Raw genomic sequence first — 11,311 nt, 5'->3', positions numbered from 1 at the left:
GGTTTCGGTAGTAACAAAAAATGAGTCTTTCTTTTCGAGAAGATGCAACCCAGATCTCCTCCACTCCACGCTGCCCAAGCCCTCTCCGGACATGTGGCAAGATCTCTCTTCGGTTATTATGTAGATGAAATGAATGGGTGAGGTCAGACTTTTGCTTAGAAGGGGAAAATGTTTTGTTGGAAATATTTGTAGGGGAGGATTTAACACATGACATTAATGTAATTAGAATATGAATATATAGCTCAGTGAAGGGAAGCAAGCGCGCGCGCGCGCGCACACACACACACACACACACACACACACACACACACACACACACACACACACACACACACACACACACACACAATGCGCCAATTTTTAGTTGACTTAGACTTCTATGAACTTCTCAGTGTATTTATTTGTCTTGTATAAGCACGAGTAATCCTTTTTACCCTCAGATCAATCTTCCGTGTTTCATAATCTCCTTCTCTAAATGTGAGTGCGCCAAAGTTTGTGGGATATTTTTTTTTAGAGCAGCATTCCCAAAGGAGTAATCACTCTATTCTGGAGATACGTTGACGACGTTTAAACCTTCACCTTTTTAACAAAGACTACACTGCTGGTGTCAAAACACACGTGATAAACGGCTCTGCTTTGGCGCATAATGGCGCACTTTCCCTTCATCTTCACAGATAATGATTTTTCCCCCACTCTTTCCTGCAATATTTAATTTCTTATTATAACCTTTCATCTTTTGTTAAATAAGCTCGAATCCAACAATAATGTTTAGATAACCCGCGTTTCTGTTCACGCGTCTCCGGCTTTATATGAACACAGGATTAGCGCGTAGACAAGTTAAAACATCAAACCATTTTTTTTTTGAAAGATATGTTTAAAAATCATTCCTAACTTCACACACACACGCACTTGTCATTTAATTCCGATTAGAAATCGGAAAAAAAAATGCTCAAAGTTGCAAATGTAGAGCTGCGTGTATATTTTTTTTATCTGGTTGTTTATGTGTTTGTTTATTTCACCATATATATGAATATATTTAAAATGCATTATAGTTAAACACATTCGCCACGTATTGTACATGATATATATTATTTATTTTTCAGTGACTACATACAGCACAATTGAATATTAATTATAGCAAATCTAAATCTTTTCAAGCTTAATGTTTTGTTTTGTTTTTTATTCATTTTCCCAATATTTCCCGAAATATTGCAGATCTTCTATAGATGTAGTTTGTAATTACAAATAAAAGTGTTGTTACAAATAAAAGTGTAAAATTTAAGAATTTCTCTGCACGGCGCTTCCAAGACGGCTGGGGATAACAGGGATGTATTTTTTAATAATAAAATCAAATATTTTTATATTTGACCTAAATATCAGACACAATTAAATACACAGGATTATTTCCAGACATTTTCTAAGACTTCTGTCTACACACTGTGTCGCTGCACCGCCCATAATTAGCAATATGTAACCTGGTGGATTATAAATACACTTTTTCGCAAATGTCTCGTGTTTAATAAACGGCTGTCAGTCAAAAGAATAATTTCCTACTGAACAATGATTAAATATGTTTCTCTTGTTTATGGGTTAAATAAAACAAAAAATCCGGCTGTAAAAACACTTTATTCAATCAAGAGCAGAAGTGAAATTATTACAGCTACAACCACAACCGCTGCTGAGGAACTGCGATGGAATTACCAAAGTTTTTTTTCCCCTTTCCTCAAACACATTTCTATCCAAGAAGACTGAATATAATTGGCTGTAATTATAGAATATAACCGAGCACGTGCACCCTCACGATATTAAGTGTTGATTCATTTTCCAAACGTCAGATTCCCGGTAATAAAATAAAGGAAAAAAAAACATTTTACAGTCTTTTATTATTTTTTATCAGTATTACTTTTAATAATGGCTCTGAATGATATTGGGTTGTCTGTAGAAGCTCAGCTGTAAGTGATGTGGACATTATCTGGAGAAATATCCGTGAGGGAAATAAGGGACATCATAAAACAGGATTATCCAAAGCTGAGCCTTCATATAAAATTAAATAAAGCACATTTCCTTTATGCGCCTGCTGCACGTTCTGTCTCTAAAGTCTTCAGCATCTATTTAAAAAAAAGAAAAAAGAAAAAAGAAAGATTCTTTCCAGAAAGGTGAAATTCTTTGTTTCTTTGTTTGACTTACATGAGTGTAATAATAATAATAATAATAATAATAATAATAATAATAATAATAATAATAATAATAATAATAATAATAATAATAATACTTTTGTTGTTTACTATTAATGATAATAATAATAATCATAATAGTAATAATAATTTTAGAAAATAATAAAAACAACCCACATTCAGTGCTTCATCCGATTCTGAATTTTGAACTTGCTTTAAACAAGAAAATGCATTTTTTTGTTCTGATTTTGTGCAAAAAATATTCAAATTAATTAATTAAATAAATCCCATGCTTTTTATGTAATTAAAATGTCTCTTTCTCTCTTTGGTCTGGAAACAAACACACACACACACACACACACACACACACACACACACACACACACACACACACACACACACACACACACACACAAAACTGTGTGTGTAAAACCTTTTTTAAAATCCTCATTGTGTACGTTTAGTAAACTCGTGTAGAGTTTTAGATTATTTTAAAACCAAGGCAAAGTGTAATTAAATTAATGTTCGATTGTTTAATCTCTGTGCTGCTAAAAGTCATAAAAGACATAAAAATATGTGTTTTTCATGACATGGATTGGAGGTGTCTGAGATGTGTGTGTGTGTGTGTGTGTGTGTGTGTGTGTGTGTGTGTGTGTGTGTGTAAGAATGTTCAGTGTGTATTTGTGTGTATCTGTGTGTTATTATAATAATGACAGCTCCACAGGATTATACATATACAATATATACACCACAAGCCTATATATATAATATATGATAATAATACTAGCTCAATTTATGGCAGTGACTAAATAAATCAATCAGAAGCGGATTTTTATTTATAGTGTCTTTCTTTGGCATTTAATAAACCTATATTGCTATTCAAATTAAATAATGCATACACTCTGAGAAATAAAAATACAGGTCACATCTTTTAAACTTTATTGTGTATAGATGATTTGATTGAAGTTAGTGTTCCTGTCGGTCTAATCCTCCATGGTGAAATATTTTTAAAGGTTTTCCACGAGTCCAGTCTGGTACAGAAAAGTAAGGTTTAAAAGATTTATGTCTAGTGGTGCTAACATTAATCAGACCTTGGGTGATAATTGTGTTCAGATGTTAGGACCTGAAATTGGGTGACATCATCTGATGACGTGAATCTTGTTTACAAACAAATAAAAAAAATAGAAGAAGAAACAAAAATTAATCTGGAGTAAAATAATTATTCTGCAAAATCCGTGTAAAAAGAAATAAATCACATGGAAATATAAATGAGTTTTATTTACAAAAAAAAAAAATCAAATAAATTACTTTGTAAAATCAAAGAAACCTCCAAAAATGACAAGCAGTAAAATCACTTCTCTGGATAATGGTGTCTGCTAAATGATGTAAATATTAACGCAAAAGAAATCGGGTGGAAATAAAAGAATTGTGCAAAAAAAATAAAAAATTTACCTGAAAAGAAATTCAATAAATCGTACAAAAGATCATAAACACAGAATTCCATTCGTGAAAACATTTGATATGGCACATGAATCATTTGATGCTCTTCCATTCCATTTGTTCTTTCTTTATGGTGTAAGACTTTCAACAAACTCACTTTCTCTTTGTGAATGATTAAAGATAAATGATTCAGAGTGGAAAAAATGCAAAATCTTAACCGTTGTGGACTTGTAGACGTGAAACACGTGACACGTTCACGGGACGACCTGAGGAGCTGGTGTAGGAAAAGAACGTGCTAATGGAGCTGTTGTGGAGTGATGCAGTGTTTATAAAATCTGATGGTCTTCGGGATGCTGTAGTGGGTCGTGGGTGATGTTTGGACACGTATTACTGGCAGACATGATGTCATGTGCGTGTTTTTATAGCAGCTCGTGTTGCAGGGCTGCGGCCTGAAGAAAAAAGAAAACTAAAAAAAAATGCAATGCAGCATTGCACACACACACACACACACACACACACACACACACACACACACACACACACACACACACACACACACACACACACACACACACAAACATACACACACAGGGTCTGCATCACAAATGCAAACCAGCTCCAGTCATTATGCATCTCTCTCTCTCTCTCTCTCCATCTCTCTCTCTCTCTGATTGGATATGAAGGGCAATTAGTTGGAAAAAGGTGGCTGTATGTTTATACATCACTGTCTCCATGTGTCAGGACAAATTACTCTCAGCAAAACCAGCCTCCACATCATATGAAACTTTTCTCCTACGCTACCGATGGACAATTATTCTAAAAAAGTTTGCAAAAAACAAGCAGCACTCGAGGACGATTAGTCTGACAGGCTGAAAGGTTAAGCGAGCTCAGATCACAGGGGAGGGAGGAGGAGCTCTCGTCACATTCTGCCCCTGCAGATCTGATTAAATGCTACATAGTTTTTTATTTTGGACTCGTTTCGAATTATAAATAATCATATATATGTTTTGGTATTTGGGTTAAATGTTGAAATGGATGTACAAAAGGATAAAAAAAGTTTACACACCCCTGTTGTTAAAATGGCATGGTTTTTATGAGGTAAAAAGAAACAAATGAAAAATAAAATTAAGCTGCATCGTGTCAGAGCTTTCTCCATTTTCATTTCGCAACGTATAAAAAAGTGAAAATAATCAGAAAAGTTTAAAACCCTTTTGATTTCATTCCACTATCAACATCTATCATCTTGACTTGCCGATCTTTTCTCACTCTTTCTTGCAAAAACATTCCAGATCCATTAGATTGGACGGTCAGGTCATCTCTTGTCCAAAGCCTGCTTCTGGTCACCCCACAGATTTGTAATTGGACTCAGGTCTGGGTTCTGACCCGGTTCTTTAGAATAGTTCATCTTCTTTTGGTGAATTTGTTCGTTTGTTGATTTGGATGTCTGCTGTGGATCATCGTCATGCTGTTCTTCTAACTAAAGAGAATGATGCTACCACCACCACCACCATGCTGCACTCTGGGTGTGGTGTCCTGTTGATGCCGCTTCCATCTATTCGTCCGACCCCCAGCTCAGACATGTGAAGAATACGGGAGAGATCTTCACAATACTTTCAGTCAGATGTTCCTGTGGCTCCTTTAATGTTGCTCTAGGTCTTCTGGTAGCCTCTTTGTGAGTTTTTATCTTTTCCTTTTATTTATTTGGGGAGGGACGTCATGTTCTTGGTGATGTCACTGTGCTGCTCCATGATGCTTGGTAACCTCACCTGCTCCAGGGGTGCCTAATGGCCTAATGGTTAGAGAGTCTGAATCCTAACTCTAAGGTTGTGGGTTCGAGTCTCGGGCCGGCCGACTGAGGTGCCCTTGAGCAAGGCACCGAACCCCCCAACTGCTCCCCGTGCAGTGCAGCAAAAATGGCTGCCCACTGCTCCGGGTGTGTGTTCACGGTGTGTGTGTGTCATTGCTGTGTGTGTGCACTTTGGATGGGTTAAATGCAGAGAAAAAATTCTGAGTACCAAACTTCATGTTCAATTGGAATTTCTTTTACACTTCTCCCCTGTATGAAACCTTTGAACAGGTGAAGTGATGTTGCTACCATATCCATGGGTACATGAAGGCTAGTGGTTAAGGTGTTGGTATAACAATCAGAAGGTTGTTTCCAGGTTGATTGATATAAAATAAGATAAAAATGTGTGTCACTCTGGATAAGGGTGTATACCAAATGCTGTAAATGTAATTAAGATGCTATAATACACATGCTATAAGATCTTAATGTACAAAGATGTAAGATCTTTGTGGACCGCGGCTTCAGCATTCGGACAAAACCAAGAAGATGTGAAGAAAGTCCTACATAATCATATGGTCTTTATCAATAATTTGATTCATGACAGCTGTATGATTATTTCTGCTGAACATGAGATTGGGTTAGTAGGGGGACACAGTGGCTTAGTGGTTAGCACGTTCGCCTCAGACCTCCAGGGTTGGGGGTTCGATTCCCGCCTCCGCCTTGTGTGTGTGGAGTTTGCATGTTCTCCCCGTGCCTCGGGGGTTTCCTCCGGATACTCCGGTTTCCTCCCCCGGTCCAAAGACATGCATAGGTAGGTTGATTGACATCTCTGGAAAATCGTCCGTAGTGTGTGTGTGTGTGTGTGTGTGAGTGAATGAGAGTGTGTGTGTGCCCTGTGATGGGTTGGCACTCTGTCCAGGGTGTATCCTGCCTCGATGCCCGATGACGCCTGAGATAGGCACAGGCTCCCCGTGACCCGAGAAGTTCGGATAAGCGGTAGAAAATAAATGAATGAACATGAGATTGGTTCGTTCTGAACGCTGCCAAACCCTCAGCAGTCTATATAAAACATCAGCAGTCTACTGATGACATTTCATGTTGTTTAGCATCCACAAAACAGGTTAGTTTCTATTCCCACGTTCGTTATAGCAGCTATAAACAGCCTTTCCTTCCCCAGCATCTATAAACTCTTTATAAACTATAACAATTATAAACTCCTCTGGCCTGAAGATGATGTAAAACTTCCAAGTTCCCCCTCCATATCCACCTCTGACTGGTACACTGGAGCGCTCACACTGGAGACGCCTTCCATACATATTACATGAGCTGTTACTAAAGAAAACGTGAAGTGTTCAAACTCCTTCAGCACCATGGGCGTAAATCCCGGGGGGACGGAGGGGACATGTCCCCCCCCATCCAAGGATTGTCAGGTGTGTGGCTGCGGCTCAATTAATGTTCAACACCATTAAATAGGGGATTTTATTCACTTTAAATAAAGCGATTCTCTTTAATGTAGTTGATGCAGATTCATTCATAAATTAGTTGCGGCAAAAATGCTGATTACCGATGTAATTTTCCATGAATCTGCTATATTAGCGATTAAAATCTTACTTCTCTACTTAACGTTAGCTAGTTTACAATAGCTAGTTTACAATAGCTAGTTAATGTTAGCTAGTTTACAATAGCTAGTTTACAATAGCTAGTTAATGTTAGCTTGTTTACAATAGCTTGTTTACAATAGCTTGTTTACAATAGCTAGTTAATGTTAGCTTGTTTACAACAGCTAGTTAACGTTAGCTTGTTTACAATGGCTAGTTAACATTAGCTTGTTTACAATAGCTTGTTTACAATAGCTAGTTAATGTTAGCTTGTTTACAACAGCTAGTTAACGTTAGCTTGTTTACAATAGCTAGTTTACAATAGCTAGTTAACATTAGCTTGTTTACAATAGCTTGTTTACAATAGCTAGTTAATGTTAGCTTGTTTACAACAGCTAGTTAACGTTAGCTTGTTTACAATAGCTAGTTTACAATAGCTAGTTAATGTTAGCTAGTTTACAATAGCTTGTTTACAATAGCTAGTTAACGTTAGCTTGTTTACAATAGCTAGTTAACGTTAGCTAGTTTACAATAGCTAGTTTAAAATAGCTCATTTACAATAGCTTGTTTACAATAGCTAGTTAACGTTAGCTTGTTTAAAATAGCTAGTTTAAAATAGCTTGTTTACAATAGCTAGTTAATGTTAGCTTGTTTACAACAGCTAGTTAATGTTAGCTTGTTTACAATAGCTAGTTAACGTTGGCTTGTTTACAATAGCTAGTTACATAGTGCACTGTAACTAACACGCCAAAGCCTTTTCCCATGCATTGTTTTATTTGGGACGACTTGGCATAATGTTAACTTAACATTAACGACCACAATTAGCATATTGTTTAGCTGTGCGTTTACTAAATGAGCACCGTGCTATGTCCGAACTGACCTCACTGTATTTTTTGTATAATCAATTTCTATTGTTATTAAGTGTCTTAATTAATTTTAAATACAATTTTAAACCTTTTTTTTAATTCCTTGTTTTTATTGTTGTGATTATTTTTGATAGTTTTACTTTCTTTGAAGAAAAACTTTGAAAATAACCATAATGACGCGTCTCCGTGCTACAATAATAATGATAAAAGCAAATTTTTTCACTGTGGGGACATGTCTTTATAAGTACAATTACATTTATTGTCTCCCCCTACTGTTAAATGAAATTTACACCCATGTTCAGCACCAATCAGAATACAGACTTGTAGTTTATTGTTTTTAATAATAATAATAATAATCAATGGGTGTGAGACAGACAGAGACGGATGGACTTCATCCGTTATCCTTTATTACTTTCCGAGTCACCAGGAGAGACGTACGTTCAGCCCGGATGCCTGGATGTGTGGGATTCCACATGTTTCTACACCTGGAACACCGCTGGACCAGAATACTCTGGTAACCCTGTAAATAAAGACAGAAGGACATGATCTTTCTTTCCACTGACATGTTTTTTGGGAGTGTGTGAATGTTTTTTTGGCCACAAACCCAGTTGTCTGTTATTTTCAGAGCAGGATTGTCCCCATGCTGCGTCCTCGCACGTTGCAGCACACAGCAGACCGACTGATTCAGAACGCCGTTATGTTTCTGTCTGCTGAAAACCTATTAAAGCGTCTGTCCCCCTCCAGCACACACTCGCTCGCTCACCTGTCTTCAATAAAGCTCACGGTTTATTCAGCACGGAACTTTAACCATCTCAAATATATATTTTTTAGTCTATGATCATTTAGAATCAATAGAAATCTATATATTCACTTTTATTTCACCTGACCATACTTTTTTAATAAAGCTCTTCTATTTATAAATAAATAAAAAATAAAATAAAAGAATTAAATAAAAAAGTTTGATATTGTTATTGATTTTATTAATGATTATGCTCAGGGTCTGGAGAGGAAATTGTGCTTTTTAATACATTTTCTTTTCTTTTACATAATCATTGATTTTCACTGGTAGCACTTGAACGAAATGACTAGTAATAATTCTTAATTTCATAATTCATTTTTTCTTCAATTCAATTTATTTTTGTAGCACTTTTAACAATTGACGTTGACTCAAATTATCTTTAGAGAAGAATTAATCCAGGTCCTTAACATTGTTCTGCAGTTTTTATATTTATAAAGCAAAAAAATTCTTTTTTTTTATTTTACTTAACTTTTTTATTTTCACATTCTTTCACTTATACTTTCTCTAGTTCAGTCTATTTCTGTTTTTCTCTGTGTGATAACTCGTTATAACTCGTTATTTCCCTTCTAATCTACATCTGGTAAATATCCTGGTCACCGTACTTAGCCGTATGTCACTTCACTTCACTTCATTAAACAAATGTAATGAAGTTCTCAGTAGTGTGAAGGTTGTGTAGAAATATATTGCAGTGGTACCTGGTTGATTTGAGAGCTGCTGGTGATTAAAAACACCAGCAGTCCTTAAACAGAGAGAGCGGAACTGTTATTGAACCATTCATTTATTTTTAGCTTAGCTTTATTTTCATCTAGAACAAATAAAACGATTCCTTACATGGAAATGGTTTTGTGTCAAGTAGGAAAAATGGAAAGGAGAAATAAAGGAAACAGAAATGAAAAAAAGAAATGGAAATGGGGACAGGAAAATAGAGGAGAAATGGAAAATGGGAATATGGAAATTGGAAAACTGGAATTAAACTGGTAATGAAAACTGGATACTGGGAATTGAGAAATGGAAAACGGGAGTAAAAAATTTAAATGGGACTGGAAACGGGGAAAAGTAAAATAGAAGTAGAATAAAAGAATAGAATTGAAATGGAAATGGAAAATTGTGAGGTCGTGATCCGGCTCACATCTCTCCTGACCCTAAAAGACGGGGGTGATGGTGTGTGTGTGTGTGTGTGTGTGTGTGTGTGTGTGTGTGTGTGTGTGTGTGTGTGTGTGGATCATTAGACAATTTTAATCTGTTGTTTTCTCCTCGTCTGGATCAATGGCCATCATTGTGGAACCCTGTGACTGTCCAGATTTCTTCCTCTGCTTGGGCCATGACCTTTAATTCCAACGTCCCTCAATGAAGCCACTTCTTCTAGTAAAATTATTCAGAACTATTTGTGTTTTACCAAAACAACATTCACGGATTGGGATCAGGCAGCGGCCCGGCGGTCACCGCATAACAAACAGTCAGCTGTTTAATCTCTGGGCCTCGCGGCGAAGCCTGTAGGGTTCTTTCTCTTAACAACCTTAATGTACTGTTACCCAAGCTGCACAATCAGATCTGTTGTCGTGACACGTGACTCTGTACACTCTTGGTTTATAAAAAATGAGCTTATTGTTGTGAACGTCTCTAGAAAAAATCGGAAGAGTGCGCAGTGAGGCGCTGGAGGGGCGGCCGGCGGCAGAACCCTGCTCTCCATCAGCGCTCGACATGCTTAACATCACACACACACACACACACACACACACACACACACACACACACACACACACACACACACACACACACACACACACACACTCCTCCTGGAAACACTATGAGCAACACTTCCCTGGAAATAAACAGCAGTAATTATCCTTCAAACAAACTCCAGGTCCATTAGAATAGCGGGATGAAGAGCAGATCCTGTCGTGTTCTGGCTCACTGCTCTATGCCTACGCCTGCATCTCTCTCTCTCTCTCTCTCTCTCTCTCTCTCTCTCTCTCTCACACACACACACATACACACACACTGATGCTGCCTGTTGAACTCCAGGTTTGATCTCATTATTTGGAGCAGCTCTGATGGCGTGTGCAGGACTGTGGCCATGTTGTCAAATAACTGTTTGCTCACGTCAGCATGTGTGTGTGTGTGTGTGTGTGTGTGTGTGTGTGTGTGTGTGTGTGTGTGTGTGTGTCACTCCTCTGTGTTTGTTTACAAGACAATTAGACCCCTTCCAGTGCTTATTTAAGGTCAGTTGATGAGGCAATCAAAATGTTTGCATGGCCGCTGTGTAATTTGGAGTCTAATTGTATAATTTCTGCTGGTTTTCACAGTTCACACCCACAGTCTACACACGGCTCTGTGCGGCTATTCTTGTGCGTTCGTGTGATATTCAGTGACATCTGATGTGTGTTTATGTCAAAGCGACATTATGTTTCCAACGACGTCTCCCATTGGTGTAAAAAGACATCATGGGTAATTTTTAGTATTTGAATTTTTTAGAAACGATCACTATCGAATAAAACAAAACTGTGTGTGTGTACGTGTGTGTGTGCACGTGCACGTGTGTGTGCACATGCACGTGTGTGTGTGTGTGTGTGTGTGTGTGTGTGTGTGTGTGTGTGTGTAAAGGTGACAGGAAGGTTTCACAGTGATGGTGCATAACAGGGGAGTCA

This window comes from Tachysurus fulvidraco, chromosome 2 (genome assembly GCF_022655615.1).
Source record: "Tachysurus fulvidraco isolate hzauxx_2018 chromosome 2, HZAU_PFXX_2.0, whole genome shotgun sequence".
Lineage (NCBI taxonomy): Eukaryota > Metazoa > Chordata > Actinopteri > Siluriformes > Bagridae > Tachysurus > Tachysurus fulvidraco.
The sequence above is the reverse complement of the archived record's forward strand: the minus strand, read 5'-3'. Positions refer to the sequence as shown.